Source organism: Anser brachyrhynchus (assembly GCF_964034855.1).
Source record: "Anser brachyrhynchus genome assembly, chromosome: 7".
In the NCBI taxonomy this organism is placed as follows: domain Eukaryota; kingdom Metazoa; phylum Chordata; class Aves; order Anseriformes; family Anatidae; genus Anser; species Anser brachyrhynchus.
In genome coordinates this window covers 3,139,930-3,167,010 of record NC_137701.1, presented here as the reverse complement: position 1 = coordinate 3,167,010, position 27,081 = coordinate 3,139,930, and the positions used below count along the sequence as shown (strand labels likewise).

At 38.3% G+C, this 27,081-nt stretch overlaps 1 protein-coding gene across 7 annotated transcripts in view; it reads right to left on the bottom strand.

The window, feature by feature from the left end:
- The window catches only part of HECW2 (HECT, C2 and WW domain containing E3 ubiquitin protein ligase 2), a 187,963-nt gene that overhangs the window by 137,796 nt on the left and 23,086 nt on the right, over positions 1–27,081 (bottom strand). The window contains exon 1 of one of the 7 annotated variants that reach the window (XM_080599877.1): positions 21,651–26,183. The exons of 5 other annotated variants lie outside the window; for them this stretch is intronic. The gene's annotated coding sequence lies outside the window, so the exon portion shown is untranslated. Of the gene's footprint in view, positions 1–6,068; positions 6,093–21,650; positions 26,184–27,081 lie in introns of those variants that run through there. One more of the 7 variants, XM_080599875.1, reaches the window with a different exon arrangement.

Below are 27,081 nucleotides of genomic sequence, written 5' to 3'. Positions count from 1 at the left end.
CTCATCTCCCAGCCTGTAGCTCTGCTTGGGGTTGTTGTGCCCCAGGTGCAGGACCCAGCACTTGGCCTTGTTGAACCTCATACAGCTGGCCTCAGCCCATCAGTCCAGCCTATCCAGATCCTCCTGCAGAGCCTTCCTTCCTTCGAGCAGATCGACACACGCACCTAACTTGGTGTCATCTGCAAACTTACTGAGGGTGCACTCGATCCCCTCATCCAGGTCATCGATAAAGATATTAAAGAGGACTGGCCCTAGTACTGAGCCCTGGGGGACTCCACTAGTGACCGGATTCCAACTGGATTTGACTCCATTCACCACGACTCTTTGGGCCCAGCTACCCAGCCAGTTTCTAACCCAACGAAGCATACGCCAGTCCAAGCCAAGAGCAGCCAGTTTCTCGAGGAGAATGCTGTGGGAAACGGTGTCAAAAGCCTTACTGAAGTCAAGGTAGACCACATCCACAGCCTTCCCCTCATCCACCAAGCGTGTCACTTGGTCATAGAAGGAGATCAGGTTCGTCAAGCAGGACCTGCCTTTCATAAACCCATGCTGACTGGGCCTGATCGCCTGGTTGCCCTGCAAGTGCCGCGTGATGACACTCACGATAATCTGCTCCATGAGCTTCCCTGGCACTGAGGTCAAACTAACAGGCCTATAGTTCCCCGGGTCTACCCTCCGGCCCTTCTTGTAGATGGGCATCACATTTGCTAGCCGCCAGTCGACTGGGACCTCCCCTGATAGCCAGGACTGCTGATAAATGATGGAAAGCGGCTTGGCCAGCTCCTCTGCCAGTTCCCTCAGCACCCTCAGGGAGATCCCATCAGGCCCCATCGCCTTGCGTACATCTAAGTGCTGTAGCAAGTCACCAACCACTTCCTCGTGAATTGTGAGGGCCAGATCCTGCTCCCCATCCCCTTCCACCAGCTCAGGGTACTGGGTATCCAGTTAACAACTAGTCTTGCCACTAAAGACTGAGGCAAAGAAGGCATTAAGCACCTCATCCTTTTCCTCATCTCTCGTCACTAAGTTTCCCCCCCCATCCAGTAAAGGATGGAGATTCTCCTTAGTCCTCCTTTTAGTGTTAATGTATTTATAAAAACATTTACAACATGAGTTTTTATAGCTGTCCTACATCTACGTGCACACTGAGGAACCTTTTATGTTAAGGTACAAACATGTTTTCCAGCTGTACCTTGGGGGGCCACACAGTAACATAAAATTTCACTGTCCACACTCTTACTGGCTACCGAGAAAGACCATACCTGCAGGTCCAGGCACAGCCAGGAGGGATGTCCCCTCAGCCTATAAGGGGGGAGCTGAAGCACACACACAAACACGTGCTGCCCGTGTAAAGACTCGCTTAATTCCTGCTGACACTAATGGGATCCTCCCTGTCGCATCAGAGTGCTTGGGATCAGGACCTTATCAAATGATTCATTTCAGCACAGGGCTGAAGCAGAAAATGCCATGTGCCTTAGGTTTTTCAAATAAGAAAATAACATTCTTGTGACAAAACGATTTAAAAAAAAAAAAGATCTCATTTTTCCTAATCACAGATCAAAACAAGCTCAGAAATACATCTAATGCACTAGATGTTATTTTACTCACTTCAAATTTCCGATTTGAAAACACAATTTCCAATAAGCACCACTAAGCCTACCCTTAGGCTTAAACAGCCACAGCTCAGACAGCCATTTCGCCTTACCTGTAATTCATAAGAAGCTCATTGTTAGTCCACAAGCATGGTTCAGATACAACTGAACTCTTGTATTATTAATAGATCTACAAGAGAACGTTCAGCTTCACATAATCAACTACCTCCGGGGCATTCAATAGTTTCTCTGTATTTGTGGGTGGGTAGGGTTTTGGTGGTGTTGCTGGTGGTGGAGGTGTTTTTGTTTGTTTTGATTTTTAATAAAAGAAGCATTACCATTTCCAATCAGTCAACACAATGGTATAGACGCCCTATACTTCATAACAGGCAATTATTTTTGTTCAAGATGAAAACAGAATTAGGTAATATACTGGAAATACAACATCTATTTTATATCAAATGCCAAGCCACAAAAGAATAATAGATACAAAAAAGGCAGGAACCAGTCAGAAGCAATCTGTCTGTGCATTACAACATTTCTGAAGTAATCAGAGTAAGAGTTGAGATTTATTCTTGGAAATGCTATTGTGCTAAATAAATACAAAAACCGTAGAGTAACTGTTTACTTTTAAAACAGATTTTTATGACTTTCTGGGATTGAGTGCAAATTCTTCCTCTGCTACTTACTTCAAATTTCCTTTCAGAAGGCGTCAACATTACCTTAACTCCCTGCAACACCTTTCAAAGTACAATATAGTAAGAAAAGGGTTTAAATCCTCCCAATACATTCGCTTGAGAACTGCTATATAAACCTCTCCTCGCTTCTCCTTCACAGCATCCGTAATGACTGCTTCTCTAATAGTTACCTGATAGGTGTTAGCATTGTATTGCCTTTAAGCATGTGAATATTTAAAACAACTTTCAAAATATATATATGAAAAAACTGAAGAGTATTGTCAGAGTTCCCAACACATCATTATGAAAGCAGATTTGTAAAACTCCATGACAGAGCAATGCACATGCCACCCTGCCAGGAATACTCTTATCCAAAGCCATGCTTTATTTAAAAGAATTGTCACCCTCTAATAAACAGAGGGTTTTATTAGCAAGCTGTTTGCTAATCTGTACAATTGAAATGCAGTCAAGGAAATAAAGTAATAAAACTTCCTTGAAATGCATGATTAGGTATTTGGAGAAGCAGAGTACACCTAAATACAGTACATTTACAAAAGTAGACATTAAAGTTAAAAATTAAAATAAGCTATTAATAGGATGAGACAGCTTGTGACTCATTGTCTAACAAAGGAAGCACGTCAGGGAACAAAAAAAAAAATCAGAAGACTGCACGTATGACATTTTAAAGATATATGCACAAGCCATTTAGTTATTAAACACAACAGGGTGATGCATTTTCCAAGCGGACACAGTCAATGAAGAGAAGAGAATATGCCAACCAGGAAAACATGGTCGATGTTCAGATAGAAGAATCCATGTCCAAAGATATGTCACATCCAAAAAAAAGAAAGAGGAGCTCTCTTGCACCTGATAAGTAGAGAGATCTCTGATAAAACTTTTTCATTAGGCTTTTTGTCACCATTCTTTGTGTTTTCCCAAAATATTTTTGCTTGTAAATATTTGCAGATTTCACTCAGACTGGTCTCATGTCTGTAAATCAGTAAGTGTAAAAGAAGAACATGTCCAATGATGTACTTTTGAAAAAAACAAAAAACAAACAAACAAAAAACAAACCACCACAATCTCGCAGTCTGCCCTTAATTTCAGCGTCCTCTTTTACCTAGCAAAAAACTAATCTGTGCAGGATGTGGCAGTACAACAGCTTGAAAGTAAACATTTGAATAGACAGAGTAAAGTTAATTTCACCAAAGACTCTCTAAGATACCAGTGCAATTTTTTTCTTTTAATTAAATACTTAAACTTCACTGTTTTCAAATATTTTGGCATCTTGATAAAGCTCAACTTACTCATTAGGAGAAACCCTTTTTTTTTTTTTTTTTTTTTTAACAACAGTTTCTTATCTATCAACAGCAATTCTTCCCCAACCCTTTTCAGGAGAAAAGCTAAAAGCACATACAGTACGGGGCTGATGTTCCAGCCTCTGCAGGCCAAGGCTCTGGCTGGACAACACCAGTATTTTGCCCAAAGTCTTATTCTCATATTGTCTGTTGGAGTTGAGATTATACAACTACAGTTACTAAACACACACAGAGTTTGATACGATTTTGGCATTCCCTTTAACACTTCTTTTCCTAAAGACAACAATCAACTCTTCACCAACTTCATAGGAACTGTATTTTTCCATACCTCTAATAACAGAGGTTATTGCAGCGATCCAGTATGTGCTCCTGAGGGCCTTTTATGCCACAAAACGAGATCTTGCAAGTTTAAAGCTCATCAACTCTTCCCACACTCCTCAAAGGTGTATCTCACAGCAGTGAGGCAAGTAACAGGAAGATTTGTTTTCATCTTAGGTCACTCACTTACATGTAAGATCTTTTCACATGCAAAGGATAGTAGTAACGTATGCTGTCTTATTTCTCCCAAAGATTTCACGTTGATAAAATTATCTGCGATGTTCTCATGGACCAGCAAAGTTCAGTGCCAGCAAAGTTAGCCAAAAATAATGTAAAACTAATCCAAAATGCCTAATTTGGAAAGACTGCCAAACTCTCTGTAGTAAGTGGCTAACGCACACTATTTTTGTCTCAAAACATTCAACATTTTTCCCCAACAATAACTACATTTATTTTTAAAGTTATAGTAAACATTTGTAAATGTAAATGTATTGATTCCTATACAACGCATCTTTCATTCTAAGTAGACGCTTACTTTTTGAAGAACTGAAACAATGAAGGGTAGTAAAAGACATAGATATATATAAATAAAAACTGAGTCCTGCACGGAATACCGAAGTTCTCTGCCCCCTGCCCTCCCACCCAACCCATCTCCAAGTTCCTTTCCTCTGCTCCACTTTTGGGCAGACTGTTTTCCGTCAGCTCAGACTGGATGAAGAACCTCTCTCATCACCGCTTTCTCAGTGCTGTGGCTCCAGCTTTTTCATACTACCTATGTCAAATGGCAGAGTAAAATTACATCTTCCTGTCAAGAGGAAGCAGTTTTAAACAGCAAGCATTTTTATATGAAGTTTCAACTTCACATATACTTGATTACTTATGATTTAATTTTTTGTGCTTGTAACTTTTCTTCATATCACAGCCCATCTCTGTCTCACTCATCTACCACTTTTACTCAGAATAACTGAAGGACATTTCCATGGCGCTCTCAATAAAGCCTGCTAACACAACCCAGCTTGGCTTACTAACACTAAAAATAAGCCAAACACAACTGGCACCTCAAAATGCAATTGTTAAAAAGATAAAACATAAAACATCAATATAAGCCAGGGCACAAAATAAATGCAATACCTTGAAATGGTACTGACTAATGCTTAGGGCTATGAATTTCTGAGATTTTATATTTATGGGAAGGCTTAGCAAAGCCCGTTGATATTCTTTCAATGTAATTTTGGAGTAATATGAAGAAACAATCTAAACTATGAATTTTAACTACACAGTAATGCACATCACCACATCTCATCACCATCACTGGGAAAATAAAAGCTTTGCTTCTTTCTTCCAGGCTGGCGCTGAGATTGCAAAGACAGACTGTGGTTAAATGTATACAGCCAGATCCAATGATTTTTACTGCTGTTTTTTATTAGTGGTGAAACAATTTCCCAGCAATCTTCTTCCTTTCAGAATTAAAACCACAACACATGAGGGTTTTCCCCTCCCAAAATCTCCAGCGATAATTCATACTTAGTGTTCCCTCAGTAAAATGGGAAAGTGGTTAAAAACAAATCCGCAGACACAGAGCATCAGAGCTTCCTGTCTAGAGGAACACGGGTACATCTGCTCCTCTTAAAGGCATTATCACACTGGCAATTACAAGTCAGCACTCCTGAGTGAAGCGGAATATATACCTTAGTTACTCAAATTTCTCTGTTTAAAAGACTAGAGTGCCTAAATGCCTCCAACTCCGTCTACTTCTCTATTTTCTCACTTCATAATAACTGTTCTGTTTTGGCTTTCTACAAATAGGGGAAAAAATAAACTTTCACATGGCTTCAGGACTCTAAGTAGCAAATCTGTAACTATGGAAAAAATCTGAGAAATCAAATTCCCAATTAATACAAAAGAAAAAAAGTTGGATTATAATGGTGTTCTACTAATTTCTCAGGAACAGATCTTTTCAATGTAGTTAAAACCCTGCTATATTGTAGCTGTGATTTAAGAGGACTCCTTTCTACTTTTGGGTAAGTGCATAATGCAATGCATTCAGTCTCTCTAATTTAAGGGAAGAATTGAACATAATCGTCAAGAAGAAATCAACAGTAATTTAATTTTATACTGCACCAGTGTATCTACAGGTAGTAGGAGAGAGAAGCATTACATACTGCAGTCACTCGCCTCTTATCTCAAATCTCTTCTTTGTCCTCTCTCAGTAATGCATGGGACTTCATAGAAACATTAGTTTCCTAAAAGTATTTAAGGAAGGCAGGAGAGAGAGGAAAGCATTAAAAAACTTATTAATTCATTAATTCATCACTGCATAGAACTGGAAATCAGCATTTCCATCAAGTGTATCAGTAGAGTTCACTCTTTCCTTTCTTGGTGCCCCTTATAGCATCATCCATTACTGGCTTAGAACATAAACCCAAGTTTCACCAAGGAACACACCAAGTTTCAGGAAGAAAATGAACGTCGATATATCATGCCATATTAAGATCCCAAGATAATAAGTACATTATGAAATTTGTTTTCACAATATGTTAGTAGAACAAATGATGAAATAAGGCTACAGACTGCATTTCTGAAAAAACTCATACAGATTTCCAGCACAAGCTTATCAACGAATCTCTAAGTAAAGTAGCAAGCCAACCAAAGAACGAAAGATTTAAGTTGTTTTCATAAAGCTGCTGATTCCAAGGGGTTTCACATCAGATGCAGCATGGATAGTAAAAGCCAGTTGTGCTTAAATTCTCTAAGAATTATATATTCCCATTTTCTGTCTAGAGAGTTTCCTCATATTTTGCTCATCTCTTTCAGGGCCTGAAAGACTTGATTGCATGAGCTCCCACTTGTCCTCTTCCCTGCAGCATCTTGTGCTCTGTGACTGCTGCAGGCTGCTGGCACAGACCAGCACCAGCCCTGGCCATTGAGCGATGCAGCACCCGGCGTGCTCGGGAGGCAGTGCTCGACTTGACGTCCTTCACTCTCTGCTATTTATATTCCATCTTCTAAGAGGTATTTCCTGACCACACAATAAAGAATCAGCATGACCTTAAAGCTGTTTTGTATGTAGATGTCTGCTGCAACCAGCAGAAAGCCATCCTTACTCAACGCTGTTCCGAAATTATGCAGCTTTTCCTGCTGTGGGTAGTAAATCATTCATAAGTTTAGCATCGCTGACTTGGAAATGAATTATTAGCTGCAGTGAGCTTGGAGACACCATAACAATGCGTGAACAAAACTGTTATGAAGATATTCATACATTTTTCTCTTTAAATAAAATGCATTTAGTGAACAGTCCCCCAGTAACCAAGGCAACCCGAGCTGGTACGCACCTGACTCCTGCTACGTTTCAGTTCTGGATTTCCAGGTTTTCTGGCGTAAAATGGAAAGGATGCCCGTGTGGTGCACACACACGCTTACACATTGTATATAATTATAAAAAGGGTATGTATACATATACATATATTTATATGCACAAACCCACTAAGTATATGAAAGAAAATTACCAGAGTTGAAATTCTTTACATCGCAAATTTAAAGGTGTAACTAATTCAAACATTAACATGTACTGGAACTGTATGCAGCCAATGCATCTCACCGTCAGTTTTCCATATTTCACATCTTCCCTATAAGGGTTCCACTTCACCACAAAAATACTGTACTGCCTCAGCATGACCCTGACGCTTCAAAGAGATGTGCAAGTACAAAGCCTTGCTCCAGCTAAGCTTCTAACCAAGAAGACATGAATCCATGGTTACTAATGTATTTGTGATGTTAAATTACACAATTCTTATGCAGCGCTTAGACAAAACTCCTAGTCAGCGTTCAAATTCAGTGGTACACAGGTACAGACTCTTATATATTTTATATAAATAACAATCACTAATGCCGAGTGTGAAGAAAGGAGCTCATAACAGTAATTTGTTAGAGTTGAACCTCCAAAAATATTGAATAGCGTTTAGGCAAATCTTCCTTAAAATGTTATGTCATTTTTCCCACATGAGGATTATTTTTTGAGCTGCATAAAAATATTTGCGGAGAGCAAAGCCTTTGTTTCTTTTTAAGAGGGATATATCTTTACCCTAAATTACTCACACATTTATCATATTCGATATATCATACCTGCTTGTTCGAGAATTAAGTGGAATACCATTTGTAGCAAGTGACTAATACATAAATACCTTTGATGGGTGCTTCATCACTTTCCCAATGTTACTTTTTTTTAAAAAAGCATTACTTGCCCTGTGGGAATTACATGAAAAAAATCCTTATCATTCTTCATTTCCGTGGAGCAGGCAATTCAACTTTTACCACATGCTAGTAATTATTTTATGGAAGACATCCACAAGATGATGTTGCAATATCTATCTATATAAATAAAAAGCTTGCAGCACTAAAATATTTCAGTGACACTTACAGACTAGACACTCACCACTGGCAAGTCATTGGAATATCTGCATTCAATGGTATTTATAACAAACATCGACAACACACAAAAAACTTACATGAAAACAGATGTGTAAAATGCATAAATCATCATAATGGAAGAAAAAGAAGATCCTCAAAATAAAGACATCCCTTGAACGTGCAGTACTGGAGCAAAAATAATCTGTTTCCACAAAAATATGTGGGAATAAATTGTCCAAATAAAATGAATTTGATTCAAAATGTTCAAAAATAAAAAAGCGAAACTGAGAAACTCTGCCGACAAGCAAGAAAAACCACAAACAATGGTTACAGGCTAAGACTTCTGCAACATAGTAACAATCCTCCACCTCTGCATTGTGTTATTTTGTTTAATACATTATGTACTATCATTCCTCTTTCCCCTATTTTTTTTTCTCTTCGTATTTCTTTTGCTGGTCCCCTAACAACATGAAACACCACTGAACTATGAAGTTATTAGTATGTTTTTACATTGTTAGGTTTTTGTTTTCCTTCATACGTTAAAAATCCAAGTATTACACTCATTGACATCATCAGAACAGGTTGCTCAGAGAAGCTGTGGAATTGGGAGATTCTCCCTCCTTAGACGTCTTAGACATCTGGCCATGCTCCTGGGATGTTTCTCCAGGTGGCCCTTCTAGAGAACTAGAATTTTTAGGGGTTAATCTAGGTAGATTAAATACATACAATAAACAGTAACTTCCCATTCACCTTGAAAATGTTTTATGTATATGATCTGTAAGAACAGGTTTTAGCCATATTCTAAGAATATGTAGACTGGCATAAACCAAGGTTAGCTTAGCTGATTCACCATGGAGCTATGCCAATTTATACTTGATAAGGACCCCGCATTGTAATTTCCACTTCTGTGAGAATGACCTGTTTTCTGGTGTTTGGATATGCTACAGTTTAACCCAGGTCAGAATTCATAGTTGTTCAGCGTGAAGTCCACCAGAACAAAGGCAGTCATGAATAAACCATCAGGTTTTGCTTGGGAAAAGACTCCTGCTCTCTATTGAGAAATTCTTCTCATAGCTTTCTTACCTGCACTCTCAAACTACTGACATGGAAAACTTACTTGTAAAATTCTAAACTGTTCAGACTTAAAGAAAAAAAAAGGTGGGGTGGAAGTAAACCTATACATATATTACAAAAGTGAGTTTCATTTCTTCAGCATTGATTAAATTCATTAAGCTTTCAGAAGTGTGGAGGTTTTTAATAGCAAAATATTCTTCCATGTTTTCAAAGGTAAACTGAGTTGTTTACATACAACAGTCACGATGGAAATTCCTCTTCATGTGTCTCAAGCATCACTCCCTGTAGCCATGGCAAAATGTAAGAAACAATCCAACCCTCAAGTTTTAATTTATATTCTGATTGCAAAGCTGTCCCAAAATTTGCTAGCCCACATACAGTTTCAAAGTGGCACACTCATCAGAGAGCTGTGGGATCACACGTGAGCATGGAGCCAGACACACCAGGAAAAATACTCCCTTTCCAGACTCTTAGAGTGGAAGAAGTATGATGGCAGCGGTCTGAACAGCGGGAGCCAACTTGGAAAAAAATAAAAATAATAATTAGGGAAAAAAACACATTTTAACAGGTGAAAGTCAAAATCTGGGTGCCCGGGATGCCTTGGACACTTTGAAAGAGATGGTCCACACTACAAAAAATTCTCTATCAAGCAAAATTGTTATTAACTAGAACATGAATAAGCATCTACTTTGCGAACCCTCCTATTTAGATTTTCTCATGGAAGGCTACACTCAGTTCAGATTGGCCTATCCAACTCTAATGAACTTGGAAAAAAAATCATTCTGACATTTCAGGAACAAACAAAGCTCCTGGTACCCTCCAAGCAACTTCTTAGGGTTGCTTTATTCATGTGTTAAGATGATGAGCAAGGTGCTGTGCCTAGACAGAATAAGAAATAATTCCTGCCCTGAAGAATGTAAACAAAAGAGAATTAAAAAAAAAAAAGAAATAAAAGCAGCTAGCAGGTCAACAGCACAGCAAAAATCTCACAACAATGACAGATTTGCTAGAGCCTGCATTTTGGAAAGCACTGGGCTCTCGAAGTCAGTGAGAACTTATGTGTATTGATCCAAGGATGGAATTTGTATCTTTTCTCTGCAAGTCTGCCAGAGCAGGGCACTCTGTACGCCAGATGAACAGCTCTGACCATCTTATCAACCAACAGTGTTCAGTCAACATGGAGATGAAAGGCCAACCTTTTCCTTTTACCACTGCAGAAACCCTACCACTTTACCAGCACTTTTTCCAGTCTTCATCAGCTTCCTAATGTTCAGTAAGCTCATGAAAGGCCAAGAGCATCTTATAATCTGACGATGGTTTTTTTTTGTTTTTGTTTTTTTTTTTTTTTACTTTACAATTACCTTACAGGAGGTTGTAGCAAGGTGGGGATCGGGCTCTTCTCCCAAGCACCAAGTGATAAGATGAGGGAAAATGGCCTCAAGTTGCACCAGGGGAGGTTTAGTTTGGACGTTAGGAGAAATTTCTTTTCTGAAAGGGCTGGGGGCATTGGAATGGGCTGCCCAAGGAAGTGGTTGAGTCACCATCCCTGGAGGTCTTTAAGAAACATGTAGACATAGAATTTAGTAGCATGGTTTAGTGGTGGACTTGTCAGTACTAGATTAAAGGCTGGACTAGATGGTCTTAAAGGTCCTTTCCAACCTGAACAATTCTATGACTAACTACTATACAACCTACACTCCCTAAATTAAATGCTTTCTTTTACCCTAGAAAACAGTGAAACTAGGTTTTTGCTGACTGCAAGGGTGTCCCACCAATCTCAGTGGTGCAGGATCTGTGCAGCACAGCAAAGTGTTTATGCCAGCAGTGAGAGAATGTGTGGACTTCCATAAGGTAAGTCTTGGGACTTAAAATTTGACTGCTTGGAACAAGGAACAAAACTGTAATAGGAAATAATCCAGGAAGCACATAAGTACAGAAACAAAAGCAGATCGGTCAATGAACAGTGGGTACCCAAATTAAGATGTACACCATTGAAACTTGAATTGGAATTGATAAATGGTAAGCAAGAGTCAGACAGAAAATCTGGATGCAGAATATTCTCACCTCTCCAAACCAACATGCAAGTCCTCTCCTCAGGATGAAGGGCACTGTTTCAAGTCAAGCTCTTACTCAGTGTATGTTGTATAGGCTCTGAGGCTGTACTTGCAAGACTACCACTACCCATTAGCCTCACCAAGTGCTGAAATAGAAAGCTGAGAAACTAGAGCAATGCTGCAAAATGGCAAACATTTACAAAATAAAATAAAATAAAAATAAAATAAATATTAGCATAACATGAAGTGAGAGTTAATATTTTTGTTCATTGAAAGGAATCAGAGAGAAAATGAAGAAAGATCCTGACAGAAACAATTATCTGGTATCTTCATGATAATAGAAGCAGAACTCATCTCATTTCTGAAGGATTAGAAGCCACATCATTGTCAGCAGGAAAAGCTGAACCCAGTGCAAGAATGACTTTGATTGATTCACTGTGTTCTTGTTAGTCTGAAACTCTCGTGAATTTACTACAGACTACAATCAGGAGCACATAGTTACATATGATTCCTGCCTGGGAAAAAAAAAAAAAAATGAACAAACACAGGCCTGCAGGTCTCAAGCACTTTCCCCACCCCCAAATAAATCCAAGACCCCAACACTGAGAAGAGCCACGTCAATGACTCTTAAGCCCAGATTCAGTGTCTTTAATCCTCCTGTAGAACCAGCTATGGAGCATAAAACAGTCTTAGTGGGAGTTTTCAAAGAGAAGATTGGCCACTTCCTCTCTTTTCATGCAAGTTCAGTTCAGTATACTTTCATACACAAAAGTTGAAAGCTAATTATAGTTTCAGTTTATCTTTACGCTGATACTGAATATATTAATTACTCTGATACCTTCCAACACAGTCATTTCAAAAAGAATCAAAATAGCCAGTTCCTGCAGCAAGCCCTTTTTTATCAGACTAATGAATTATCCAAAGCTTCTGTTAATCCTTATACAGCAGTCCTGAATTTCTTCACACAAGAAAAGACACTTGACAAACCAGAGGAATGATGCCAGAAGAAGAAAGCAAAGGAAACTCTGATATCTTGATTATATAGCTCATTAATTTAAAGCTATACACGTTTTCATTTAACCTTTAGAATTACTGCATTTTTAAGCCCAGTTAAATATTTCTGCGGCTTAACCCTGAATTAAATCTCACATTCATCTGCATTTCATCATCATGTTTTTCCAAAGTATAATTCAAAATTCCTTCTTGACCAAAGTTTTATTTAATAATACACATCTATATTCTTAATTACATATATCCTACCTGCAAAATATTTATGGTATTCTATTCAATCTCAAAGCCAGTCTGTGTTTCACCAAAAATAAAGCAGTAAGGGACAAAGATGACTACCTCTGCACTGAATTAGCTGGTACAGTACTTTGTTGCTGAAGGATACCCATTTTCCCTACTGATACTCAGTTCGTAAAAAAAAATACAAAATTCACAAGACCTAAAAACCTACCATTGAGGCTAGTTGCTTAAATGTAATCCTCCAGATACAGACTACATGCAACTACACAAATTCTGAGGGTCCACTTCTTGTAGACCCCTGATGGTGAGGGGTACTCCCATTCAAAAAAAAAACATCAACACATCCGTTGCTTTCAGACAGCAAAGTCTCCTTCAGCTACACACACATCAGATTTCTGGACTATCTCTGGGGTTTCCTAAAATCATGGAGCATCTTATTTTGCATAGTAGATACAAATGCAATACCAGAATAAAATACAGAGCTAATATTATTAACAGTATCTGCTTGTCATGCTCCATTACTGGCTCCGAGGCAAACATCTCCAAGGAACAGCCTGCCCCCACCCCAGGACGCAGCGCATCTTGGAGCAAGGAAAAGCTTGCCAGTAACCACGGCCTGTCTTCCCAGTGTTCTCACTTTCTGCTCGTTAACCAGCTCTACACCAAACATATGCATCTTTGGTGGCATGAACTAAAAGGAGCCTAGGGTCTATTTAAGAAACCAGCAAAGAACTCTGATTTCAGCAGTGCTGCATTGCCATGCTCTTTACACAACAAAGCCATGCAGAAAAAAAAAAAAAGAAAGGAAAGCTTTTTTACTTCCTTCAGTGTTGTGTGACTTATCTCCTTAGGGTGAGGCAGCATTTGTGAAGACAGTTTGTGTGAGTGCATTTAAACGCTGAGGCTCTAGCCACAGGGTAGCAGCATCAACCTACTGTGCCAGTAATCAGCTATGCCAAGGAAGAGGTGGTAACTGAGAGGCTTGTGGTTGTGTGGACACCATCACCAACATCAGCTTGCAGTCAAAATCCAGCTACCATCACACAAAACTGATGATATCCAAGTCGGGCAGTTTCATCTAAAATGGGAAAGCTTTGGCAGACTTAGTTTCCGTTCATTTTTTTAGCTGCTCCCAGATAACATCAGCCAAGCTGCATTTTCTCTCAAATAAAAAAAAAAAAATTAAACCAACAGGATGAGAGTTAATCGCTGGCAAAAGCAAAAAGGACACAGAAAGAAAGCTAGTACAACGAATGACAAAGAAAAGAGAGGAAAACAGTCAAGAAATTTGGACAACTGTGGGGAAAAAACAAATGACAACACTTGTACAAAGGCCACATGCAGGTCTTGATCATAAACAGTGCAGCAATTGCCACAGAGTTCAATTCTGAAGACAGAATTAAGCCCATCTAATATGCCTTCCTGCATGGCACAGACCAGGGAACTTATCTGTCAAATCCTGCATGTCAGCTCCCCAGAACCTGTGTATTAACTCACCCCAAAAGACTCCAAGAAGTTTTGTCCTGTACTCTGCAGGAGAACACGGTATATGCAGTTGCTCCTGGCCAGGAAGACATTTGAGATTCTTCTGGTGTCAACTGAAGACCAAATACTGCACCTCCTCTCTGTCCCTTGAACTTCCATGTGTGCACTAATCTGTTCACATGTGGTACTGTGGTGTATGCCCTCTTCCAACACTTGGAAAGGGTATTTTGCCAGACATCCTGAAGTGTTCTGAAGTTAAGCCCAGAAACAGGGAACAGACCACAACTGCCCAGATTATTCATGCAGTGCATTTTCTGGCACAGCTGCAGAACACACAGAGCATGCTGCAGGCTGGATGAATGGTTCTGGTAGCAGCAACCTCCAATTACCATGCTCCTAGCAATATTCTTAGCCCCTTCCCTTTTACCTTACAAGTCCTTAAACTTAGCAGATTACAACACTGCAGCTCTTTTTGTGTAAGCAGACTCTGCACATCCATAATGAATGTAATGGAAATTTGCACAAAAGTAGTCCCAAAATTAGAGCTTAAATCAATATCTGATACAGATGTAAATGGAAAGTTGGTAATTTGGAGGGGAAAGGTGTTTAAACATTTTCATATACTAGGTATGATCATTCGTGTTTTCTGTTGGTGGTGGTGGTGGTTTTTTTATGAAACAAATTTTCTCCAAGTTTTCCCGTCCCAGAAGTGGGAGATACAGGCAGAAGATCCCAGAAGATCCTTATAGTATTAGGTAGGGCACCTTGATGGTTCTGTGGGGTCTATCCAGGTAGCAGGCATACAATTCTGCCTTCCTATGACGTTGTTTATAATTTCACCATCCAGCAAAGATATAGTTGATTTAAATTTTCTTAGTTTTGGTTTGTTGTTTTTTTTTTTTAAAGTATATTTGTTTCTAGTATGTTTCATAAATGCCATCCTATTTGCTCTGCCTCCTATACTCTCATCATCATTAACCGTTTACTTTCCTGTACCATTTATTTTTTTTCCATTTCTGAAGTCTTAGGGATCCCTGTCTACATTAGCTAACTGAAGAGAAGACTGAGAGGTCATCCGGTTACCAGACATAAGCACTTTCTCACTGAAAAGGAGATCTGGTAGCAAGATCTTTTCAACCTTGCTGATTACAATGCAATAGGATCCAGTGGCTAACAGTTAAAGCTAAATCAGTGCAACCTGGAAACATTCTGCAATTTCCTAGCAGTGATTGTAGCTGAACCTTGAAACAGTTTACTGAGAAAGACTGAAGGCAAAAATACAAGGCTTACCATCAGGCAGAATCTTTTTTACATGACACGCTCTTAAAGTGAAGGCTTTCCTTTACCTCTGGAAGAATTTATATAAAGGTTGTGAAAGGAGTGAAATGAAGAGCATTTCTTTCTGGGGTCTGCATCATCGGTTCTACAAGTACTGCCTTTGACTGGTTCTTTGTGAGCCACAGGAAAAAGAACATGCCTCTTGTTACCCAAATCACGTTCCTTAGACATTAAGGAACTCCATTACATGGAGTGTTTTAAACAAACATATAAATAAGCACAGATCACTTGACCGAAGTAAAGCAGATCACCAGACCTGGTGTAGGAATAGATTATTTCCTCCAATCAGACCATCAGATTTTTGTTTTATATTTTTGTGTGTGCTTTGGGTAGGGTGCAGGGAGCTGAATAGAGGATTTTTTTTGCTTTTCTCTGGTACACGATCAGCTGAAGATATCACACTCAGAGAGGCCTTCAGATAGAGGCCCTGAGCATTACTGAACACTGTCTCTCCTGGTTTCTGAGTCACACAAAATTCAGTCTAATGCCACTGAAGTCGCTACAGTACCTTCCTGAAACTGAACAGACACAGGCTCACTGATTTGCAGCAGAGGAGGCAAGAAAGGCCCACCGATCTCATCAGATTCAGCTGTGTTTCATTTATCTTCAGAGATCTGTGTCTAAGACAAGAGTCAAAAAATGCACATGTAATATGAATAAAACTTAACCTGGACAAAATATTAGTGTTTAAACACACAAATAACTAACTATGAAAGTAACAGGCAGAAGAATGATATTCTGAGCAACAACATACTCAACTTATCTGAGTTTGTCTTCAAAAGCAATTTCAAAGATGAGAAGCTCTGGTGTTCACTCTGTCTATAAACCCAGATTTTGCCATTCCAACAGGAACTCCTCCATCCTTTTTGGACCTAAAAGCCTCCTCTCTAAAGGAAAAAAGATCCCTATAGGAACCTGCATTTAAAAGATAATCTAGGGATTGATTTCGTAAAAATAGGGCTGATTTTCCAATGAGGAAGGAGTTTGACTTACGTTTTTCAGCATCTGCAATTACAGCTTTCCTCCAGTCATCCAATTAAGCATCTATGCTAACTGAGTAGGCACGTCAGTATTCTGCCAACCTGGACTGAAAAATGTGCATCACTACTTGGATGATTTGGGATTTCATCTTCAAAACAGTTCAATTCTTAAACATACTCCACTACAAAACAGAGTCAGATTTCTTGCTTAGTATTCATATTTGGCCCTTGATTCTTTGGCAGCTTTTTTCAGAACAAGGACAGTATCTTCCTTCATTCTGGCCAGTTTGCTGTAATGCCACTGTTTTTCAGATCCACATTTCTACTACAGAAGTAACTGCCTCTTGAAGACAGTACTTTTGAAGTATGACACAATTCTGACTAAAAAAATATGCAAAACTCCACTCCTGCACTAAGCCTCTGGCTGCAAGGTACATAAGACTATAAAGGAAAAAGTCTAAGAGAATAAGGTTCAAAATTAAGTGTGCAATACCTTTTTTTTAAATAAGAATCACACATGAAATTTTAGTTTTGCTTTGTGCTTCCTCTCTCATCCCTAGTTATCAATTTTATTGGATTGTATATATATATATTTTTTTTTTTTTACAATTAAGACTGCTTTCTTCTTATGAAACAAAGTTCAACTAAGTAGCCCTACAAATCCAAATACTTGAATTAAAAACATTTTTTTCCAGCAAAGTGCATCAAAGCTAGAGTCCAAATGCCAAGGGTGTTTACTAAACCATTTCTTTGCCCTTTCTTAAAGGAAAATTACTTTAGGTAAATTTCTTCTTACAATTTATTGTTCTGAGAACTGTTATTAACATAAATGCTTGATAAAGACATTAAATGCAAACACGTCTCTGACAGTTAATTAAACATACACATTTTCCTAAATAGCTACTCGTGTGTAAATTTAAACACAAGTCTAGTACCTGCATGATGTCAGCACAAGTTCTTACTGTTACCAAGTGTTCCTACATACTTAACGAGTGCACTGAAGAAAAGAAGACCACAGTCCTGCTATATCTGAGCCAACATTACGTTAGCTTTGGTTCTGTAGCAGGTGATGCTGTGAAGTTAAAACAAGAAATTAAATTTTCAAAAATGAACATGAATTATATTGCGCACACTGGGCAAGCAAAACAAAAACCTGCCTATTAAGGTCACATTCTGGATGAACTCCAAAGTTTCTTTTCCATATCCCTCTTAAAACTAAATGCCTTTGAGGTCAACCAGAAAACTTAGTAAGGTCCAAACTTGCCTCTTTTAATCACAGCCAGTGATGTGAACTTTGCTACACTCGGAACATTTCTGGATTAGAGTCAAGGAAGTGTAACAATGTACGTACAGAACCAGAAAAAAAAGTATATACATATATAAATATAATATAAAAAGCTTTTGCCTAAGGCTACCAACCAAAGTTGGAAAACAGGGTTTTAAACACTGCATACTGAATTCAATATATGGAAAAGCTAAATGTATACACTGATGTACTTGAAATATTGTATTTTAAACATAAAAACATAGAAAACAAAGTAACATGGAAATTGAATTCCTGAATTGCAGGAAGGCTTAAGAAATCAAGTGGTATACAATGGCTTTGATACGACCGATTCTTGACAATACGCAATACTGTATTCTCCAACAGCGACAGTAGTAGAATCACAGTATGGGAAAATCAGTCTCTTCCACTCAGCCTGCTTCCACATTAACATTCAAACACACTATCTCATATGAACAACATATTGGGCCTATTTAACCGAGACCCATTTTCTTTGTTTTTGAAAGAGAAAAAAATTGTGCAATGCTGTTCATCCCCCAAATCATCAGCTGAAATGAAGAAATATAAACTAGAACAAGCAGTAATAAAATTGCACTGTTTAATTATTTTTAGCCTGTTAAATAAAGCTAACATGCCAATAACAGATGACAAGCCTGGGAACCCTTCAACAGACTAAGTGGCAATTTAGCATGGCAAATGACTTTTAACAGTCATTTACCTCCTTTTAGGCCTCCTCCTTATTTCCTCACAGCCCCGAGTTGACAAGACCCAACTCCCTGCTGTCTGTGCATTTCTTCTTGAGGATGCTAGTCCACACTGCCTAACCTGTATCTCACCTGCACAACTCTATGGGCTAAGGAACGAGGTGTGCACTATAAGTGCATCCACAGAAACTAAAATCCGTTGAAAAACAAACAAATAAAACCACCTAAATCACTAGAACCATCCCATGACTCTCTTGTTTGCTCGTAAACTAAACAAAAAGTGCAATTTTTCAATGATGACAATTTGCAAAATAAGAAAAATTTGCCCCCCTCAATTGACAGCAAACTTTTGCTGTCAATGATACTGTAAGCGAACAGTCCTTGTGAATACAAGTGCAAGACTGCTAAATTATCCCTACCTACCTTTCCTTCCAAGCAGAGAAGCTACTTATTTTTTACTCTGAGCCCCACGGTTTTTCTCAGGAAACATTTTCCTTTTCTAAAACACTTAATAAAGCAATCACAGTGAACTATATAAACCATTTTAAAACTTCTCTTAGTGAATCCAGAGGTATTTTAACAAGCCTGGCATTTCTTCCATAAAATAAGAACATTTATTGAAACAAAACAGGCTGTTTTTAATCATCCATTAAACACTGCAGGAGGAGGCCACAAATGTATGATTTAGTTGAACTAAAACTTACCACAGTGTGGTTCTACCTACATCTTAACCCTGCTGCAGGTCGTGATGAGGCACTGTTTTCTGGAAAAGCAGCCAAAGCACCACCAACACCTGCAAATTGTCAGGGGGCTGAAATGTGATTAAGCTATCCAAATCTTTTCTCTCGCAGGAATGTCTTCCCTTATGCAGAAATACTGAATGTATAAATTGATATAAAACAGTATTTCCAGAGCAAATATCATTTAGTCTCCACACTGAAAGCAAAGCATAACAGGTTCTCACCACAACAGCAGTCAATTTGGTTTTGTATTTTTAACAGTGGCTTTGGGGAACCAACAGTCACACAGATTTCCAGTTAAACTCAGAGCTGTTATTTTCAAAGTGCACTTAGTTTCAGAGATTGGTGCTGCTATCTCAAGTCTGGAAAGGGTCTCTCATGTTCAAAAGCCTAATTTTGTCTCTCCTCACCCCCTCCAGTCACACCAGTGCACCCAGTGTAAGCTCTGTGAGCCACCGTCACCCCTACATCTTGCCACACTGGTACGCTGTTCTGAACCATTTCCAAGTACTACTATATCAGAATTTATGTATTTTTGGTTCCCACAATACTTTATAACAAGCAGAATTTAACTGTGTTCTTTTTTTTCATGTTTCTTCCATGATGGTTTTGTTAGCTACTGCCTAGTTTTTACGTTATTTCAAACAACGAAAGAAAAAATCTGTTCAGTTTCTCTGTATTAATCATGACTCTATAGGTATCTGTCATCCTTCCCACTGTTTTTCCCCACAATAAAAAAAAAATCTACACAACTTAGTTTCATTAAAGCTATTTCATACTTTTGAAATAATATGAAATAGAACTAGACTTCTTGTCTAGTCCTACTATATTTTTCAGTCATTCTTTAAAATTCCTATAGAGTTAGACCGTGCCTTGTGATTTTAGCCCTCTATATAAAGAGTAAAATCTACCGCACTCAGTACTAGAGCAGCTACTTGAGTCTCTCTTCTCCTGAGGCTGATGTTCTTCAGCTGCTAAAGGAAGAACAAAACCTCTCCTGCTTAATCGCAAGAGGAAGAACAAGGCAAGGTATTGAGGGGGCATTAGTTTTGTTACAAGTGTCACAACAACGTTATCTAAAAGGCTCTTCCTGAACTAAAGGAGCAGTCCAGATTTTCCGTCCAATTGCTGGTTTATGTGAATGATGGATGCACATCCAACACACAGCTTACATAATTCCCAGAGTCCTTTCCAGACAAAGTTACGGCTAAATACTTAATTGCCTTTTGACAAGTTTATTTTTTCTCCTCCTCTCTCCATAGAAGTAAGCTTCCTTCTGAATGTGTTAATAACAGTGAAAATAAGCTGTTAATTGGCTATTGAGTAGAGCAATGCAGTGTTAAATACCAAGCTGTATCAAATATTTACAATTAAACTGTGACTTGTGCCTTTGATTTTGCAAAAGCTGTTCATCCCCCACAAAACTGCTTCCTAGCCTCCACAGACTTCCCAAAGAAAGGGTATTCTAGTTTTCCTGACTGATCTTATGAATTCCATACCTGGTATGTTATTTTGCAGGATAAAACACAGTTGCAGCTTGGCATGCATTACCTAATGCTAACATTTTACCAAGTTCAGCAGAAATTTCTCAAGAACACAGCCCACAAATTCGTGCTTCACATGAGACAAGCACAATGAAAGTGCAACATATGAATCCAGGCGGACGAAAAGAACAGAGGACACTGATAGAAGCTAATGACTTGAAATCCTCATACAGTTGCTTTTTAAATTCTTCTCTATAAGCAGCTGCCCCAAACAAGACCATGAGATATGAAAGCCAAAAGCATTTGATTTAGATCAAAATTCACAGTTTTAGACACAAACACACTTCAGTAGGTTCTGTTATGACAGATTTTGGCCCATGTAGAGTTTCTAAGTGTTGATGCTAATCAGAAATGTTCAAAGCTAACAAAGAACAGGGAAGTACAAAAGGCTTCTGGATATCATAACTGGCAGAGAAATGATTTTTTTTTCTAACATCTCAAACTCAAAATATAATTGCCTGTATCAAGTTGTTCGAAGAGTACGCTCTAAAGCACCACTGTCCTAAGAGAAAAAGAAAAGTCTTCTCATTACTTAATAGTCTTAGAAGGACTGCTATCATGCAGTACCTATTTCTGCAACAATTATGTCTACATAAGCACATATATGTATCACTGATGTTTACTTATTGCTCACAGCCCTTGCATCTGATAATAATACTTTTCAAGAACTAAAAGCATCATAGACCACTTCTAGACTGATGCTTTGAAATTACTGTACGCAAAAAATATATAAAAACATTACAAATTTGTTCTCAGCTCAGAAATGGCTCTAACAATTGCATGATTTTGCTAAAAAAAATCTTAACCTAAAATAGTATTGTGTGTGTGGGCATACCACTGTATTTTTAATTTTTTGAAGAGACTAAAAAAAATCCAAGTACTAACCTTACTCTTTTACGGCTGAGTTCTATGAAAAAAGCTGTAACATTCCAACTGATAAAAACCACATGCACACCTGCAGCAAATGATTTTGTAAACTGATCCTAATTACTCCTTGTTTCATCTGCCTTGTTGCATACTTTGAAAGAGAGCATCCTTCTCTTCATTTTTGTGGGAGAGAGAGAAATAAGCTCCATTGAATGTTCCTCCTTATTTGCTAGTGTACTGGAGTTGTTGGAGGTGAAAGCAAAAGCCAGTATGTGCCATCCTTCCCTGATGCATTGGAGATGTCTAACAACAACACACTTTCAGTCTCTCACATGTGACATCTGTGACATCTTTCAGAAAAGTCAGTGCACTGGCACAGTTCTGCAGCTGACTGAAAAGGTGAGCCCAGTCCCCTGCAACACACCAGGCACAGGGGAGAGGCACCTGAATCCTCATCACAGCCCTTGTTTTCTGGCCACAACACTGCCCCCCGATTCACAATTTGCTCATCCCATAGCTGGACAGCATGGCTGTCTCCATGATCTAGAGCATGTCTTCAGAAAAATATTTTCTTCTATTACTCTACTCAGGCACATTCAGACTTGAGCTAACTCTCCAGGCTTCCATCCTCACTAGAAAAGAGAAAGAAAAGGACAACCAGGGCTGTGAGAAGTAATGTGTATGCAGAGAACTGCAAAAGTCCAAAATTACTGAAGGCCTGGGGAGGTGTTAGAACGATGAGAATTGCAGAGATCCCTGAAGACAGACACACACAAAAATAACAGAGTGAGAGAAAATCAGTGAAGGAAGGAAATCGAAAGAAAAAGGGCTTTGGGACATATATGATGATAAGATAGGAAAACTTCAAAGAAAGGAATCAAAAGAATAATTTAAAGATAATGGATACGTGACATTTCTGAATATATATTGTCTTAAAATTCACATTGTTCTTGTTCTGTGGTTAAATCGATTAAAATTCTGAGGTTTTGTAATTAAACAGACACATTAAATGCACGCTAATGATAATTAAGGGAAAAAAATCTCATAATCTGTTATTACATAAAATCACTTGGACTCCTAAAACAACCAAGTTTAATTTAAAATAATCAACTCCATAATGTTTGAACTATCACTCAGGAATAGGAGGATATGCCAGCTATAGTTCTTTATAGGACATTATTTCTATGAAGGAAAGATACTTAAGAAGCTTAATAGTGTTTGGGGGATGTGTTACTTTGCCATCCTAAGTTTCAACAGGAAACAGGAGAACATATGCACTAGTCTTTGAGTTTTATACTGCTACTACGACTAATATCAGAATCTGTAAAGCAAAAGCAATAGTGAGGTCCTTAGCAGATTGAACGGAGGTTGTCCCCTGAAACAAAAGCACAGTTTAAACAAGCATTTTTTATGACATGCTTTCTGAAAGAGAAGAGCAGCAAGAGGACGTTTTTCACACTGGGACACCACTTTTCATGGAAATGCTTTCAGAAACTGATGTTTGGAAGCTTCTATGAGACTTCAGATTTCACTGATCTAGTTTGGAAGGCTGCTCAGTAGCTGAATCCTTACAAGCAAGAGCATTTAAGCCCCAGTTCTTTCACCCTTGATCCTTTACTCTACTAACTGCAGCACACCAGACAGGTGCACATGGAACAGTTCCCAGCCCTACTCATTCTTTCCACAAAAAAACGCCTGTACAAAACTTTTCCTGCACTGACAGGAACAATGCTATAAGCACTTGAAATTCTTTATTGCTTGGGTCCTCCCCATGTGTAAATAATGGATAAAGACTTAAAGCTACTCTGTATTTCTGTGCATACACACACAGAGAAAAAAAAGATAGCTTGCAGTATTACATGTTCAGTTTTGGCCAAAAGGTGAAATAGGTGGTACTCTGTTCCCCTCAATAAGCTTTTTAGCCATACTATTTAATACAAGCTGCAGGTAAGTAAAACATCACCTGCAGGTGAAAATGCGGCAGTAGCAGGTAACTGCAGCTCGGAATATTCATGCTCTGGAGATCACAAATGGACATTTTTTAATTCCTGTTAACTAACAACATGAAGAAACACAGACATGTACACTGTAGATATCACGTACCTGAACTTTTAGTGAAGAGATACAAAAACACAAAATATGATTACCTACGTTTCCATCTTAATGACATGAAATGCCTTCAATCAACTCCAGTTAAACTAAACTATCTAACATCTTGCAAAGATGAAGTCCATGCAACCATACACACTGAAGAACCTATTTCACAGGAAAGATGGAAAGTAAAATATTCACACTAGAAAGCTTTTTCCTTATATACATGAAATGTGAACACAGCACCCAATATTTTTGCTATTTTTATGTAGTAAATTACATCTCACAGTATTTTTAAACAGGTTTCTCAGTACATTGCACAGGTTGAAGGAAAAACTGATCAGATCCACTCATCAAAGCGGACTATATTCTTTTAATCCACTTAATTTAAATTGTAATTGACCTGTTTTAAGAAGTGTAAATCAGAGTAGCCCAATTAAGAATTAAGCCCATTTACATTAGCTGTAATCAGGCTTACAACTGTCTCCTTTTTCAGTAAACCTCATTAAGTTTGGAAACTTGAAAAAAAAATAACAGTAGTGTTACAAGACCAGCTTCCCCTATCCAAATCATTCAGTACAGAACTCAGTGGAGAAGATTCATTTCTTTTCCACAAGACGCAAGGCTTCAATTTTTTCTCCTTCCTTAGAAGACACCATTTCGAGGCTTCAACAACCTGTATTGGACTTAGGGAGTCGGTCTGAAAGATTTCATTAGCAGCTTCCCGAGACATAATGAATCAGGTTTACACTTACAACATACACATGCACAACCAGAACCTGTGAGGATAGTTCTGGGATGCCATCTCCCTGTCCCCACTGTTAAGACTGCAGGGGCAGGGAGTGATTTCATAACTGTTTCCGTACTAACAAGGAGAGATTATGACATTGATTTTTCATAGGGCTACTTACATGAGTAAGCATTCATCAATTGCTGTTAGAGTTGTGGACTCAGAGCAAAATAATTACTTGACAAGCTGAGTTACAGCCTGTGTCACGAGTCACAAAGCATATTCAGTAGAATGCTAAATCCTTTACTCTTTCAACATGCTTTTTGTTATCCAAATGCTATACAATCAGCTAAGACACTAAGTCAACACATTTTACATTCAGAAATGAAGCTTGGAAATATTTCTTATTCCAGGATTCTCCTGTATCTGAAGTATTTAAAGTGTTGAACTCTTCGTCATCCGTACTTATGAAGATTATTTCCATTCTGTCATTTCACACATGGTTAATCAATACATATTTTAGTAAAGAAAGTCTTTGTTGAATATACAGATAGCCAACATTGTCTTAGGAATTAAAAAAGGGATGTCATGAATTTAAAAAATGACATTAATCTGTCAGAAATGTTTGAGTGTATGAGAGCCTCAGATAAAACTGAAGATTACAGAGCAGAAAGGTTTGAGAAAGATTTCTATATTTCCAGGCGGAGTACTTGAGAGTTTAACAATTCTTGTGTTTTTCCCCCACAGCAGTCTCCTCTTCTTTGGGTGGATTTTTATCAAAACATTGGAAAGAAAAAGTTATTTGGTAAGAATAACACCACAAACCTTGGAAAGGAGACACAGTGAAAGGCATGAGAACTGTGGCTTATCTTTTCTTTTAAGAACAGAGCCAAAATGGACTGCAGTACTGAGTAAAAATAAACAGTAACCACACGTTTACAGTGAGATAAAAAGCTGTAAAACGGAAGATTCATTCTTGCCAACATGAGGTACTTCTCCCATTAAAGTAAGAAAATTACATACCTATATTAGTCCTCCTTACACTGATTTTATTTACCCCATACATTTATAATCAGCAAACGTAATAGAAATACATTTATCCTCAGAAACAAGAAACAAAACTTGTCAGCCTTTTTTTCCTTAATAAAGCACGGACTGTCTCTTTATTGCTAACTGAAGACTGATAAAGCTTATGTCAAGAGGCATTGAACATACTTGTGTCTACAATACCTCAAACTCTTTGTAAACTGAGAAAAACATACAGCAAGCCATAGAAATGCTTGCTACAAATCTTCTGACTTCATGTTCTTAAAGCCTTGGCAGCTGATGGTTTCAGTTCGTGATTTCTCCCATCACAATGAGGCAAACGTAACAAGTGCAATACAGACAATTAAAAAAAAAAAAAAGGCTTTCTGGAGTATATCTAAACTAAAGCCTTATTAATTTGCCTTCGCTAGAAATCCAGTACTTAAGTCTATGCCCCTGCCTGCAGTCCCTATTAATATCAGTAATAAAAAAAAAATTAACATAAAAACAAAAAAATCTTCCAAAACAAACAGTGAAACCGTTTCAGGAAAACAGAAGGATGTCATAACTTCACACAGAGATTATCAGGCAAGCATTTGTGTCAAAAACATAGTGTAAAACAACAATGAACTCTGGCATTTATTCTTGTTCTGATACTTTTCTACACATACTTAGATCTTTACAGCATTTTTGCAATGATCTGGACATTACTCAACATGACATTACTCACAACGTGAAGCCAGATGTTTTATGAAACAAGGTGTATATCTGTAGATATTTATGGACACATACACCTGCAACAACAATATGCAATAAATCTTGTTAAGTGTTGCTTTCTCATCAAGAGGAGAGTGGTTTCTGGTTTTTTGGTTTTTTTTTTTTCCTCTCCTGGAAACAAGAATGGAATTGGTGCCTTTTCCAACCCCAAAACACAGAGCCTTGCCTTTAGGGCTGTACCTCTACTTGTATGCAGAACAAACCAGGGAACAGATGCCGAAGCCACGCAGCAATGCAGCACACGTGATAAACGCTCTTCTCACAAAACATGGTTGTCTGATCCACGCTACTTTCAAGTGGCTGGACAGCAGGTACCTCCACAGCCCTGCTCACCCCAACCAAAGTTTCACCAGTCTCAGAGAGCCCACCACAGTCAGGTTTGTAATTTTCCTACGCAATACGAATATTTGAGGAACTATGTCCTTGATAACAATATTTACGTTCATTTAGTCAATGCAGATATCTTTATTAGAGCAATAAGCGAAGAAACATAAGTGATGTTTTTATGTAGCTGTGGTTGCATTTTAAAGACATGAGTTCACAATCTCTACTCCTATTTCGTATGAGAGAATCACTATTTTCTCAAACTACCAGCTTCAAAGATTCAAACCAGTAATGCTGCAGAAAATTAACACAATCAACTGAGCAGAATAGCTGGCTTTAAAATACATCTTAACTAAAGAGAACATACAGCTTCACAAGCATAGCTTTTGAAGCTGGAATGCTGTAGCCTAGAACTATGAATTTCACACTCTTTGAAAGAACAAAGAATCACCCAAAGATGGGAAGATGTTTTTGTGACAAACAAGATCCAAAATGAGTTGC